A 16,782-nucleotide genomic window follows, 5' to 3' on the forward strand; every position below is an offset into this window, starting at 1 on the left:
AAATTTGGCTAAATTCTAAATCTCAAACCCCCAGCTTTCAATCCTGGCCATCCATTTCTTTGATCGGATGGACCAGATTAAATCACATTCTCATTTCCTATTTCAATCTACCAAATACCCAAAACCTAGAGATGACTTTTCCCTTTTCTCTCTCACCTCATCACCGCCACACCCCACTCCCCTCTCTCTTTGTTGTCGCTCGCCGGCAAAGACCAAATCTGCCTCACCTCCGTCGCCTCCATTGCTCCACCGTGATCTCCAGTAGAGGAACCACCACGAAAACCCCTCTCCTTCCTCTTTCCTTTCACTCCACCTCTGTCCCTTTCCCTTTCTCGCTAGAGACAACAACCACCATAGCGAGCCCGTCTCTCCCTTTCTCTCTGCCGCCGTTTCCCTTCTCCCCCTCTTCTCTCGTTTCTCTTGTCTACGGTGTGACAACTAGTACCACGAACACCGCGAAGCCACCATGGGCCAATCGGAAAGTTTCGAGGTAAAACAGTGTTGGTTTGGTTTCAAATTAAGAGCTCTAAGATCTTGTTTTGTTAAAGACAGATCGGTATGTTTTCTTAATAAATATTGAGTTTCTACATTCTTGTTAATTCTTTGTTTCTTTGATTTATGGGAATTTGCAATTATGCATCATTTTTTTCATGATTCTCCTTGTTTGTTTATAGTTTTTTGTGATACTTATGCATATATTATGAATTAAAGCATGAAATATTTTGTGATTTTTGATTCTTTAAGGTTTAGTGATTGTGCTACGATCCAAGCTAGGCTCTAGGTGCAACACGGTGATTAGGATTTCGAGGGACCACAATCAAGCCTCTGAGCATATAATTCATGAGCATACATAAGGTAAGCAAAGCAATAAGGTAAGACATACATGCGGAAGTAAAGTCTCAACACGAAAAATTTCAATAAAAGAGAATAAATCTCAAACTCGAATGAAAAGACAACATAGACTCCATGACATCTAACATGCTTCTATTAAACTAGATGGGGGCATACGACAAGCTCCTAGCTCACCCATGATAATACATGATAGTCATAAGAATGATGAAAAAGATAAAAGTCTTGTCCTCGAAGCATGAGGACTCACCAACTATAGAAAAGTAAAGGTCAACTCTAGCCATGAGTGGGAGGTGCGCGATGATCGTCCGATCCTATATTATGATACCATGTAGGCAAAAAGTATGCGTTAGTACATGAAATGCACTAAGTATGTGAGAAGTATGCATGAACAATGAATATAGAACATAATCAATATGAATCATGACATGTATGACCAATTTCTTAAAATATAAGTAAAACCTTGAAAATCTTAAAACATTATAATCATATGGTCAATGCATCAAAACATCATCATGAGAATTTTATACCTTTTCATATACCCTGGTGTGATATAGGACCTTAACCGACACTTAAGATCATGCGAGCTGTAACATGAAATTCGATGTACTCCCACACCGAGAAGGGAGAGGCTACTTGCCAAACTAGACTCTGTAATGGTACACCCTCTATCATTGTGATATTTGTAGATCCACTAGCTACACCATATTGACACTTTCAACCTACGCAGGCAATGTAGTTAGAGACTAAAGGTTGCTACTAGAATTTCCCTGGGTAGCTACTTTGGCTACCAGACTGAATCCCACTTTAAAGTCCTCTTGGTGCTTAGTCATTATCCCAACAAAATTTCATGAAATAATAATCATTAACATCATTATTAAATTTATAATAGACACCAATCCAACATTATAAAATAAACATAAGAGTGGCTCATTCATCATCTTCATCATGAGTGTGTCAGGGAAAATCCATCACAACCTTTAAACTTTGCTTGAAGCATCACTAGAACATCATAGTTCATCATCATTCATTACTTTTCATGAGTCATTCATAAGACTTGATAATCATTCATAAAACATTCATTGAAATCCAGAATATAATAATCAGTACTCATCTCCAGCGACTTCACCTCCAGTGATGTCTTTATCACGCCGATCTCATCGTCGATGACTTTGAAACGTGCCAATCTCTGTTGCAAGAACAAATGTCGGCTAACTTTCTCCGGCAAGATCTGTAAGTTCCCAAATCTTCTACTTCTGTCTACTTCTTCTTTATATTCCGGAAAGATTCTTCGGGCGAACTTCTTCTTTATTTGTTTACAGTAAAGTTTTTTTTTCTGGCGAAGTTGTTTTCTTTCTTCTCTTTTATTTTTCGGCGAAGATTTGTCTCCTTCTTGCGTTTTTTGGTGAAATAGGTTTTTCCATATCAGACAAGATCTAAACTAGAGATACCAAATCTCGGCTGCTTCAAGCAGATTTCGGCACCATACAAACTTTTTCGGTGACGTTCAGGGACAGGTTCTATCTTTCCTTCCCTTTCCTTTTGTTAAACTGCTTACTTGTGCTCCAGTTCATATTTTTATTATCACTTTCTGATCAATTGTTTACTTTTTTTTCTTAGTTCTTACCATTATTGTTTAGTTATTGTTCTTCATTTTCTTTCTTCACTTATTGATTAATATTCTTGATCTTCCTATTAGTTAGTGTGTGTTGTCTCTATTCTACATTCTATATTGTCTAGTATTATCTCGTTGTTTGTATTCTTTGGATTTATCGGTTCTCAGTTTATCACTTTGTAGTTCATATCTTTTTAGTGGCTTTGGTAATTGATGGTGGACTAGGGTCATGTACTCAATTGGGGTTGAAGGGGAGGGAAAATAGTGGTAAAAGGGGATACATTTTCTTATATTGAGAGAAGGATCGTGGAACATATGGTCTCTTACAGGGAAGCCCATAGATCAAGTGAAGAGTGTTAAGAGGAGAAAGATTAATATAGCTTGTGTTAAGGAGACTAGATAGGTAGGTACCAAAGCTGGGATGTGGATAGGTTTAAATTATGGTACTCAGGAGGCTCAAGAGATAGGAATAGAGTAGGTATTTTAGTTGACGCAGATCTTAGAGAGTGTGTGGTGGAGGTAAAGAGAATGAATGATAGAATGATTTCTATTAAGTTAGTTATAGGAAGGCTTATTGTGAACATTCTTAGTGTGTATGCACCCCATATGGGTTAGGATGAGGAAGTCAAAAGGCTCTTTTGAGAGGATTTGAATGAGGTAATGAGTGGTACACCAAGCACTGGAAAGATTTTCATTGGGGGAGATTTCAATGGACATATCAGTACAACTCCTAGTGGCTTTGATGATGTCCATAGAGGCTTTGGTTTTGGGGAAAGGAATGGTGGCGAGGCATCTCTCCTGGAGTTTTCTAAAGCTTTTGAGTTGGTTATTGCTAACTCGTGTTTTCTGAAGAGGTAAAATCAATTAGTTACCTTTAGTAGCATGGTAGTTAGGACTCAAATTGACTACTTACTCCTCCAGAAGGTTGATAGAGGCCTTTTTAAGGATTGTAAGGTTATTCCGAGTGAAAATATTACTACCCAACATAGACTTTTGGTGATGAACTTAGAGATTAAGAGGGATAGGAGAAAGAAGTCCCTTTATGATCGACCGAGTATTAGATGGGTGGGCCTGAATCCCTCTCTTTCTTGGGAGATGGGAGAGAAGTTGATTGGTTTGGGGCTTGGAGTAGTAGCTGCTTTTCTAATGCAACCAGCAGTCATGTCCCACATGTTGTTCACATCCCCGCTACTACTCCAGGCCCCAAACCAATCAATTTCTCTCCCATCTCCCAAGAAAGAGAGGGATTCAAGCCCACCTATCTAATCCTCGATCGATCATAAAAGGTCTTCTTTCTCCTATCCCTCTTAATCTCCAAGTCCATCACCAAAAGTCTATGTTGGGTAGTAATATTTTTACTCAGAATAACCTTACAATCCTTAAAAAGGCCTCTATCAACCTTTCAGAGGAGTAAGTAGTCAATTTGAGTCCTAACTACCATGCTACTAAAGGTAACTAATTGATTTTACCTCTTCAGAAAACACGAGTTAGCTATAACCAACTCAAAAGCTTTAGAAAAATCCAGGAGAGATGCCCCGCCACCATTCCTTTCCCCAAAACCAAAGCTTCTATGGACATCATGAAAACCACTAGGAGTTGTACCGATATGTCCATTGACATCTCCACCAATGAAAATCTTTCCAGTGCTTGGTGTACCTCTCACTACCTCATTCAAATCCTCTCAAAAAATCCTTTTGACTTTCTCATCCTGACCCATATAGGGTGCATACACACTAAGAACGTTCACAATAAGCCTTCCTATACCTAACTTAATAGACATCATTCTATCATTCATTCTCTTTACCTCCACCACACACTCCCTAAGATCTGCGTCAACTAAAATACCTACTCTATTCCTATCTCTTGAGCCTCCTGAGTACCATAATTTAAACCCGTCCACATCCTAGCTTTGGTACCTACCCATCTAGTCTCCTTAACACAAGCTATATTAATATTTCTCCTCTTAACACTCTTCACTTAATCTATGGGCTTCCCTGTAAGAGACCATATGTTCCACGATCCTTCTCTCAATATAAGAAAATGTGTCCCCTCTTACCACTATTTGCCCTCCCCTTCAACCCCAATTGAGGACATGACCCTAGTCCACCATCAATTACCAAAGCCACTAAAAAGATATGAACTACAAAGTGATAAACTGAAAACCGATAAATCCAGAGAATACAAGCAACGAGATAATACTAGACAATATAGAATGTAGAATAGAGAAACACACACTAACTAATAGGCAGATCAAGAACACTAATCAATAAGTGAAGAAAGAAAATGAAGAACAATAACTAAACAATAATGGTAAGAACTAAGAAAAAAAGTAAACAACTGATCAGAAAGTGATAATAAAAATATGAACTGGAGCACAAGTAAGCAGTTTAACAAAAGGAAAGGGAAGGAAAGATAGAACCTGACCCTAAACGTCACCAAAAAAGTTTGTATGGTGCCGAAATTTGCTTGAAGCCGTCGAGATTTGGTATCTCTAGTTCAGATCTTGACTGATCTGGACAAACCTATTTCACCAAAAAATGCAAGAAAGAGACGAAAATCTTCGCCGAAAAATAAAAGAGAAGAAAGAAAGAAAACTTCGCCAGAAAAAAAAAACTTTACTGTAAACAAATAAAGAAGAAGAAGAAGAAGTTTGCCGGAAGAATCTTTCCGAAATATAAAGAAGAAGTAGACAGAAGTAGAAGATTTGGGAACTTACAGATCTTGCCGGAGAAAGTGAGCCGATATTTGTTCCTGCAACAGATATTTGCGTGTTTGAAAGTCGTCGAAGATGAGATCGGCGTGATAAAGACATCACTGGAGGTGAAGTCGCCGGAGATGAGTACTGATTATTATATTCTAGATTTCAATCTCATCGAATTCTCACCACGATGAGCTTGAGGTGGAGAAATCAAATCATGTCAGTAGCATTTTCAATAAATTTTCATCATGTTGTTTTAATTAGGAATAATGCCCATAGAATTTTATAAATATTTTCAGCATGTTAATAATTAGAATTATCAAAAATGCTTTTATTATAATTAGCTTAGTAATTAAGATTGTTCTCATATGCCTAATAATAAAACCTTGCTCCTATATTATCCAAGTTTTGTATTATGATTTACATATCTGGTTGTGTATGCACACACATAACTATTATGATCTTCACAATTTATATATATTTTCAAACATGCTAATTAATTAAATTAGAGGCTTATTTGAGACCTTATGTGCTAAATTGCTCGTGCTACTTTGTTTGACGAAGTGTCTATTTAGGAGCCCTTAGAATTTTCTTTAAGTCTAGAACCTATCCTATTAGTGAGTCCAATGCTTCTTAGACATTGAGTTGGGGCGATAGGCACCTTTTAAGATAAATTTTATATTTTGTCTTTCGTAAATAAGCTGGGAGTTGATCCGAATAGGATAAAATTAATTAAGTTTGCTAATCCTTTAATTCTTTAAACCCTTAATACTTCTGTTTGCATTTATTTGAGGTAGTCTAATTAATTAAAAATGGCTTTTCTTTTATGATTAGTCTTGTAAATTCCTTCTTCTCGCTTGTCTATCTTTTTTCATATTTTCGTCTTTGTTGATCTTCAATAAAAGCTTTTCACTTATTTTTGTATTAAATTATATTGAAACTTAGTTTCTTCTTTAAAAAATTAAATAAATAGAGACTCTTATTTTCTATATTATTAAACTCCCACATAAACTATAAGATTCGGCTGGGACCCATATATGTGGACCTCGAAAGGTGTATATCACCTTCCTTTTCAGGTAATTTGAACCCTTAGTTGAACTCTGATTGCGTTTGACCCTTATAGATAATTTCATATTTAGTCTAGAATAGAATGGTTCCCTAACGCGCCTTTAATTCGTTAGGTGACGACTCTTCTCTTTTTTAAAAAAAATCTTGAAAAACTGTTATCACATCGTTGCAATCCTGTTTTGAGAAAAATGGAGCTTGACAGAGAGAATTGCCAAGTTTGAGCAGTGAAAATGAAAACATATTTAAAGGGTCTTGGATTATGGAAGTGTGTTGAGGAAGACAACGGTCCAAAACCCTTGAGAGCAAACCCAACTCTTCAGCAGATCAGATATTCATGAAGAAGAGATCACAAAGGTCCAAAAGCCTTGTCTTTCATCCACGCAGCCATCTCAGAGTCAATTTTTACAAGGATCATGACATGTGAATATGCCAAAGAAGTTTGAGAAGTACTAAAGCAAGAATTTCAGGGGAGTGATAAGACGAGGCAGATGCAAATATTGAATTTAAGAAAAGAATTTGAGATGTTAAGAATGAAAGAGACCAAAAAGGTGAGAGATTATGATGTGCTAAAGCAAGAATTCTAGAGGAGTGATAAGACGAGGCAAATGCAAATATTAACTCTACGAAAAGAATTTGAGATTTTAAGAATGAAAGAAACCGAAAAGATAGAAGATTATATTGATAGAATCATGAAAATTGTCAATCAATCAGGTTGTTAGGGGAAAAGTAGAAGAGCGGAGGATTATTGAGAAGGTGATGGTGACATTTCTAGAAAAATTTGAAGCAAAAATCTCCGCAATGGGGACTAACAATGGTCTTCGAGTGTCGGTCAGGCCTAGGGTATCTTCTCGGGGCATGAAAATGGTTGTTTCTTCCTTACAGATCACTAATCAGGAACAAAGTGCCTAAGATGAAGAGTTGATTCTAGAGGAAGAGGAGGATTCTGATTATTTTGCAGTAACAGGTAACATATCAATTGATGATATATATAACAGATGCAGTGTCGCTATATTGGAGCCAACAAGTGTAGACAACGCATTGTAAATTCCTGAATGGAGGGATGCAATGGAGGAGGATTTCAATATGATTAACAGAAATAATACATGGGTACTTGTACCTAGACCTCACGACAAGCAGGTTCTAGGAACTAGATAGGTGTTCAAGATTAAGTTGAACTCAGATGGCACACTCAAAAAGTACAAAGCAATATTGGTTTAAAGGGGTACGTACAACAACATGGAATTGATTTTCATGAAACCTTTGCACCAGTTGCAAGGTTTGATACCATCAGATTGCTTCTTGCAATTACAACACACCAAGGGTGGCAAGTATTTCAATTGGATGTTAAATCTGCCTTCCTTAATGGGTATCTAGAAGAAAAATTTTATGGAGAGAAGTATGAAGATTTTAGAGGAGTTAGAGACCAGGTATATTTGTTAAGAAAAGCTTTTTATGGTTGAAGCAAGCACTAAGTGCCTAGTATGCACGAATTGATAGCTACTTACTGAATTTGGGGTTTAAGAGAGGTTGCAATGAAGAAACCTTATATATTAGACTTCAAAAATGATGATTTTCTCCTATTTTCCCTTTATATTGATGATATCTTGGTCACTTGCAGCAACACACAGTCTATCAAAGACTTCAAAGAGAAAATGAAGAAGGTCTTTCAAATGAATGATCTGGAAAAATGACTTATTTCTTAGAAATGGAGGTTAATCAATCTTCTCAAGGAATCTATTGCTCAGAAGAAATATGCTACCGAAATCTTAAAGAAGTTTTGTCTTGACAAATGCAAACTAGTAATTACTCCTGCAGTTCAAAGAGACAAACTGATGAAAGAGGATGAGTCTAATGTGGTTGATGATTCGATTTATAGATGTTTGATTTGTTCCTTGTTGTATCTATCAGCCACGAGGCCTGATATTATGTATGCAACAAGCGTGCTCTCAGGGTTTATGCATTCACCAACTGAAACTCACCTCAAAGAAGCCAAAATAATTTGAAGGTACATTTGAGGCACTATTGATTATGGTGTGTTTTATAAAAGAACCACATCTATGAAATTATTGGGGTTTATTGATAGTGACTGGGTTGGGTCACAAGACGACATGAAAAGCACTTCAGGATATTGTTTCACTCTTGGATCAAGTGTCATTTGCTAGTGCACAAAGAAGCAAGGGTCTGTGGCTCAATCAACAACTGAAGCAGAGTACATTTCTGCCTTGGGTGCTATTACTCAAGCTTTATAGTTGAGAAAAATCTTGATTGACTTGGCGTTTCATCCAAGCAAAGCAACTAAAGTCTTTTGTGATAACAAATCTGTTGTTTCCATGGAAAAGAATCCAGTCTTTCATGGAAAAACTAAAGACATAAATCAAATACCATTCCATTTGAGAAGCTGAAAGGGAGAATGAAGTTCAAATTTTGCATTGTTATGGTGAAGATCAACAAGCTGATATTTTTACAAAGGCTCTACGAAAACAAAGATTTATGCTTCTTAGAGCTAAGCTTGGAGTATCCAACAGCACTTGCATCAAGGAGTGATCAAGGGTGTTGATTTTTGTATGTGTTGATAAGTGTTGTCAACTTAGTACTTTTATCTTGGTATTTTCTCCTTCATTATCAAATAATATTTGCATTGTAACTTGTAAATAGCCTTTAACTTTATGGTAGTGGCAACATTTCAGTTCCAAGTGAACAGTGAGCCCTAGACTTCTTGATAATAGTTCTAGTGGATGTTCACTTAATTGAGTTGTTGAATATTCTAAATTGTAAATAAGAATTAGCTTGATAATAATATACTGGAATCATTTTCATGTAAATCCCAGATTCCCATTCCTCGACCCTGGTAAAAAACAAGTTGTCCCTTGATATGAAAGAGAAATATTTCTATCTATATTTTCTTCTGAGTTCTTTTTCGGCATGTGAAGGGGATCCTTGGAGAAATTGGTAAAGTTGTTGTCATGTGACCAGGAGGTCACGAGTTCAAGCCTTGGAAATAGCCTCTAGCAGAAATGCAAGGTAAGACTGCGTACAATAGACCCTTGTGGTCGGACTCTTCCCCAAACCCTGCGCATAGCAGGAGCTTTAGTGCACCGGGCCACCCTAGTTCTTTTTCGGCATGTGAAGTTGACAAGATACATAAATTTAGGGCCAATTACATGGAAAATCCATCTATTTTCATAAAGGGAGGTTTGGTGCCATCGTACCGGTGTTTAATATCTTTTCTAAATATTACTCCTTTTAATAGTGTGGGAAGCTTGAACAATATCTAGGCATTTTCTTACTCCTAGCTTGCGCTCTCTATGTTTTCTCTCTTTCTTGCTATGTACTCTTTTCCTTTTTTCTTCTTCCTCCTCATTGCATGTTTTTCTTCTCTTTTTTCTCTAAATTATGTCCTTCCAATAATTTCATCATTCACTCATTCTTCAAAAGCTGGAGAGTCATTGCACTTTCTGTTGTAATTCAATGTATAGATAAAAACTAGGATTAAGTTTAGAAAAATAAGGTTGTAATATTGTGTGAAATATTTTACTATAAAGAAACAAATCCATAAATCGAAAGGAGAACCTTGGAGTAACTGGTAAAGTTGCTTTCATGTGACCAGGAGGTCACGGGTTCAAGCCTTGAAAACAGCCTCTGGCAGAAATGCAAGGTAAGGCTACATACAATAGACTCTGGTGGTCGGGCGCCCTTCCCTGAAACCTGCGCATAGAGGGAATTTTAGCACATCGGGCTGCCCCAAACAAATCCATAAATCAACAACTAAAGTTGCAGGCAGTAACATCAATTAAAGCAACCTCCACCCCATCCGGAACTGTGGCAAAATATGGGGGGAAAAGTAGAGCAGTTGAAATGTAATTTCTTAGCAAGCCCTTTGGGGTCCCAATCGAAACTCCTCAAACAAGACATGTACTAAGCCTCAACTCTTGGTTGGGTTGTTATAACCTGAAGCCATAAGTACATCATTTGAGTTACCACATTATCTTTATATCCCTGCTTAACTACAATGTCAGATGAATACTTTAACATCATGATAGTAATGTCACCAAGCTCAAACTATTTAAATCATCATTATGTCACACCCAATCCACAGGAGAGAAAAAAAACATCCGTTAACAAGTATACACCTATCAATTTGCAGAATCTACATGAATTATTACACATGCAAAGAAACAAGAAATTGATATTGAACAATATTAATGCAGAGTAAACTTAGTAGCTACATCTCTCTCACTGCATAAGAGGCAAATGCCTTACAAAATCTATGCACCACTCTATATAGTGTGCACACTGACCTGTCCCTCTAACTAACTCACGTAACCCATGTTCCTTTTAACAACATTCTAACCACCACTAACAACATCACTAACAACTTCTTATCAGTGTGCTAACTAATTTGAGTACTGAATATAACTTCCATCTCTTCTTTTACCACTTGAATCTCAATACTCCCCCTCAAGCTGGTGGTTGAAACACATCCAACACACCTAGCTTGGAGAGTAGGAATTCAGGTTGACCTGTTTCAAGCCCCTTGGTCAATATATCAGCCAACTGCATAGTAGAGCACAAGTACTGCGGTTCTATGAATCCAGACTTTACCTTGTCTCTAATAAAATGACAGTCGATCTCAATATGTTTGGTTCTCTCATGAAATATGGGATTGCTTGGAATCTGAATTGCTGCTTTGCTATTTGAAAAAACTTTAATGGGAATACTGAATGTAACTTCCAACTCTTCTTTTACTATTTGAATCTCACTTGATCCCATTAATGAACTACCCAAAGTCCATTGATATGTTTATATCATAATACTTTAGTGATAATTGTTGGGGGAGGAAGCACCACAACTAAAATTTGATATGATAATAAATAATGAAAAAAAATTGGACACAAGAATTTTACGTGGAAACCCTCAAACAAATAGAGGGGAAAAACCACAGGGTAGAAAGATTTTACTATTTTGATATGGAGTACACCGCTCTCAAATACAAGGAGAAAACAACAATTAACACTTCTCTCTTGTAAAAGGAAAAACTCACTAAAGAGGACATTCAAGACTACAATATTTATCTTGGTGTATAACTCTATTTTTGTTTTTACTCTCTCTCTTTCTGAATTGTGGATGCTCTAAATGAGGGCAAAAGGCCCTCTATTTATAAAAAACAATAACGCATAAAAAAATTATGCGTTGTAATTTTTTAAAGGAAGAACGCATTTTCTACGCGTTAACAAAGTTAGGCAACAACGTATCCTTAAAATTCAAAAGTTGTTGCCAACTGTCTTGCTCCCTTTTACTTTTTTCTCCTTGAAATTGTTTTTCAACAATTGCTGTTTTTTTCTTTGCAAGATGCAAAACGCTATGACTATCACAAAACAGAGCAACCTTCTCTTGTTTGTGCCCAAGCTCCTCCAGTAACATCTGCATCCATATTGCCTCTTTGCTAGCTTGTGTAGCTGCTACATATTCTGCTTCCGTCGTAGATGTAGCCACGATAGATTGCAGTTTTGAAAACCAACTTACTACTCCTCCAGCAAGAGTGAACACATAACCTGTGGTGGACTTGCTTTTATCAAGATCACCTGCATAATCTGAATCAACATAACCTTTAACAATAAAGTCTAATCCTCCATAACACATTGCAATATCTGAGGTGCCCTTGATGTATCTCGGGATCCTTTTAACAGTATTCCAATGCTCTTTACCAGGATTAGCCATGTATCGACTAACCACTCTAATAGCTTGTGCAATGCCAGGTCTTGTACATACCATGGCGAATATTAAACTTCCCACTGCTGATGCATACGGTACTTGAGACATCTCCATCCTCGCTGCTTCATTGCTAGGACTCATACTTGAGGATAACTTGAAATTAATAGGAAGTGGGGTAAAAATTGACTTACAGTCTTGCATCTTGAAGCGTCTCAAGATTTTCTTCAAGTAGTTCTTTTGAGAAAGCCAAATCTTCCTATTATTTCTGTCTCGGTGAATTTGCATCCCTAGAATCTTGTTTGTTGGTCCCAAGTCCTTCATTTCAAACTCCCTAACCAACTATGCCTTTAAATTTGTGAGACGATCTCTGTTGGGGCCTACTACCAATATGTCATCAACATACAACAGCAAAATAACAAAATCATCATCACCAAATCTCTTGTAATAAACACAAGGATCTGAACTATGTTTGTTGTATTCAAGGCTTATAATGAAGGAATCAAATCTCTTATACCAACATCTCGGCGCCTGTTTGAGGCCATATAGAGATTTTTTCAACCTGTAAACCAAGTTCTCTTTATCCTGTTCTTCAAAACTTTCTGGTTGGAGCATGTAAATTTCTTCTTCAAGCTATCCATGAAGAAATGCAGTTTTGACATCTAACTGCTCCAAGTACAATTCAAATGTAGTACACATTTCCAGGATCACTCGAATTATTGTGAGTCGAATCACCGGAGAAAATATCTCATTGAAGTCTATACCTTCTTTCTGAGCGAATCCTTTTACTACCAATCTTGCATGATACTTCTTCACTTAATCATTACCATTGCGTTTGATCTTGTAGACCCATTTGTTTCCAATGGCATTCCTTCCTTGTGGTAATTGAACAAGATCCATTGTTTTATTTTTATGAAGAGCTTCAATTTCTTCTTGCATTGCTGCCATCCATAGAGATGATTCTTGGCCTTTCATAGCCTCGTGAAAAGTTGAAGGTTCTCCATCTTCTGTTAATAGACAGTATGCAACACTGCTCTCCATGGAATAATATGAATGCCAAGCTGGTTCTCTTCTCTCCTAGTTGACCTTCGAACTTGTGGAGTTTCGATCTCAGCTTTCTCTTGTTCTTCGTGCTCTAGTGCTGCTTCAGAAGAAACTAGAACTTCTTCTATTTCTTCAACTTCAACTGTAGTAGTCTCTTATTTTTCTTTTGAAGTGCTACCTTCTTTTGTTTGTATCTTGTTTTCAACAAATACAACATCCCTATTGATTACCACCTTGCGGGTAGTGGGATCCCACAAGCGATACCCCTTGACTCTATCAGCATATCTTAAGAAAATGCATTTTCTAGATTTTGGATCCAACTTTGATTTTTCTTGGGTGTTGTACATAACATAAGCAGGACTTCCGAATATATGTAAGCGAGAATAATCAGCTGGTTTTCCTGTCCACATCTCCATTGGCATTTTCAGATCAATTGCGGTTGATGGTGACCAATTGATCACATAACAAGCGGTTTTGACTGCTTCTGCCCAGAATTATTTTTCCAATCTTATAGTTGCCAACATAGCTCTTGTCCATTCCAACAAGATTCTGTTCATCAGCTCTGTTATTCCATTTTGTTGTGGAGTATATGCCACCGTGAACTGCCTTTTAATACCTTCTTATTTACAAAATTATCAAATTCATCACCAGTATTCTCCTCCATTATCTGTCCTCAAACACTTGATCTTTTTCTCAAATTTAAGTTCCACCCGCGCTTTGAACTCTTTGAAAACCGGAAAAATATCTGCCTTTCTCTTGATTGGATACACCCAACTTCTCCTAGAGTAATTGTCAATAAATGACATGAAATATTTTGCTCCTCCTAGGGACTCCACCGGTGCTTGTCAGACATCAGAGTGGACCAAATCTAATATTTCCTTATTTTTGGCAGAGAAACTGCTAAACTTCAGTCTATTGTGTTTACTGATAACACAATGCTCACAAAAGGGTAGTGAAGCCTTTTTGAACCCTGAAAGAAGCTTTTGCTTAGCAAGAATCTTCAAACCTCATTCCGACATATGCCTAAGTTTATGATGTCATATCATCATTGATTCTTCAAATGAACTTGCTGACGCAGTTGATGCTTCTCCTTCTTGGTGTGTTTCACCTTTAAGCACATATAGATTTGCAGCAAGTTTTTCTGCTTTTATCACTACAAGCACTCCTTTGGATATTTTCATGACTCCACCATGAGTCTTATATGAGCATCCATTATCATCTAATTGTCCCAAAGACAATAGATTCTTTCTTAAGTCTTTTACATGTCGTACCTCTTGGATGGTGCGTATCGTGCCATGTTGCTCCTGTGTCCATGATCCAGACATCAGTGAAATTTTTTCTGCCTTCATTATTTGATATTGCTTCACTACATAAAATATTTCCATCATCCAAGGTACTTGCAACATTCCCTTGAGCATTTGATGGCTCAAGGTGTTCACTCTTTTTCTTGAACCGACAATCTTTCTTAAAGTGCCCTTTCTTGCCACAATTGTAACACTTGATATTCTTCTTACTTCTTGATTGAGATCTACCATGATTGTGACTCCCACTGGGGCTACGTTCCATTGGTCTTTCTCTCACCATCATCAAAGCTTCAGCTTGCTGCAAACTTACTTGTCGTCTTCCTTATTTTTGCACCGATTTTCTTCTTCTAAGATAGCGGCTGCAATTTCATCGAAAACCAGACTGTCTGTATTGTTTATCAAGTTGATGATGAGTTGATCATACAATTTAGGAAGACTTTGAAGTAGAAGCTCTGCACGTTCAGTCCCCTCTATTTTGCAATCCATTGTTGTAAGTTGCAAAAATAGAGTATTCAAAGTATTGATGTGTTCAGTAACTGACATGGATTCTGCCATTCGAAGAGTATACAATCTTCTTTTTAAGAAGATTTTATTATGCAAAGACTTGGTCTCATACAACCCCGTAAGAGTATCTCATATTTCCTTTGTTGTCTGCTTTTCAGCCACACTAGACAACACTTGATCAACTAGTGCCAAGTGTAGATCAACAACTGCATTGCTATCTATGTCCTTCCACTTGCTATCATCAGTGAAGTCTGTGGGCCTGCCTTCAATTGCAGCTAAGCAATTGTCCTTTCTCAATATCGCTTTTATTTTTATTTTCCACAATGAGAAATTAGTCTCATTGAATTTCTCAACGTCAAACTTTGTTGTACTCGACATTGTTATTTGTTTCACACCCTTCTAGATCGTTTCTAAATATTTTTGCAAATAATCGTGACAAACTGTATCATCACCGAAATTTACTATTCACGTGAATAGTACTTTTCACCGAACTTTACTATTCACAAAAATTTACTATTCACAGATACTACCTTCGCATAAAATAGACAGAATAACCGAGGACTCTGATACCACTGTTGGAGGGAGGAAGCACCACAACTAAAGTTTGATATGATAATAAATAATAAAAATAAATTGGATACGAGAATTTTACGTGGAAACCCTCAAACAAATAGAGGGGAAAAACCACGGAGTAGGACTTTAGTATTTTGATATGGAGTACACCACTCTCAAATACAAAGAGAAAACAACAATTAACATTTTTCTCTTGTAAAAGGAAAAACTCACTAAAGAGGACATTCAAGACTACAATATTTATTTTGGTGTATAATTCTCTTTGTGTTTTTACCCTCTCTCTTTCTGAATTGTGGATGTTCTAAATGAGGGCAAAAGACCCTCTATTTATAAGAAACAATAACGCGTAAAAAAAAATTACGTGTTGCAATTTTTCAAAGGAAGAACGTGTTTTCTACACGTTAACAAAGTTAGACAACAACTTATCCTCAAAAGTCAAAAGTTGTTGCCAACTGTCTTGCTGCCTTTTACTTTTTCCTCCTTGCAATTGCTTTTCAACAACTGTTGCTTTTTCCTTTTTTTCCTTGCAATTGACTTTTGCTTTGCTGTCTGTCTTTTCTTTTGCAATAATTAAATTGAGACGATGTTGAAATAATTTCCCAAAGGATTTGGTATTGTGTACAAACTTTACGAATGCAACGCTTATTATCTGCTTCTCTTGGTAACCCTAGTCTCCATTAATTCCCTTCTACTGTTGTGGAGGAACTTGCTCAATTTTCGAGCAACTAACTGTTATCCAAAGCTTAATATACTACTATCATGCACCTTCTTGGGGACATTACCAGACTAAATCACATAGCTTGGCTTATTAGTCCGATCAAGTAATTAGTATGTCGGCTGTAATTAATGACCAATTATACTTTTCAATGCTCATTGCATTGCATTATCACATGACTTTTCAAACTTTTTTTTTCTTTTTTAATATCTCTTATCCTTTAAAAACTTATTTATGTGTTCATATTTGAAAATGTTTATGTATGTTTGTAGTAATTGAAAGTAAATTACTATAATACCCTCAATTAAAAACACTCAATTTATTCATATTTTATATCGAAAGAAAAATATATTGTAACTTAAATGTTAAATTACAAAAATATTCTCACAAAAACAACAGCTACATTTCAACAAATGTTTCTATTCATGTAAACAGTCACAATCTTTAAAATAAAAATAACTATGCTCAAGAGAGTTTTGATATGGAGATGGATTGAAAGAGTAGTACAATATAAAATTGCCCCTTAATGTTTCGAACGAGAAAAATGCGCAAACTTCTTTGTTGTTTTCTCAATCACCTAACGCAGCAAATTGGTAAGCAAAAGTTTCTCTTTTGGTTGGTAACCAAAAGTTTATCTCCACTATTTTCTTTGGCACCTTTTTTGTTGATGGACACATTATTTCAAAAGTTCTCATCTTTGCTA

Source organism: Solanum dulcamara, chromosome 1 (genome assembly GCF_947179165.1).
Source record: "Solanum dulcamara chromosome 1, daSolDulc1.2, whole genome shotgun sequence".
Classification (NCBI taxonomy): domain Eukaryota; kingdom Viridiplantae; phylum Streptophyta; class Magnoliopsida; order Solanales; family Solanaceae; genus Solanum; species Solanum dulcamara.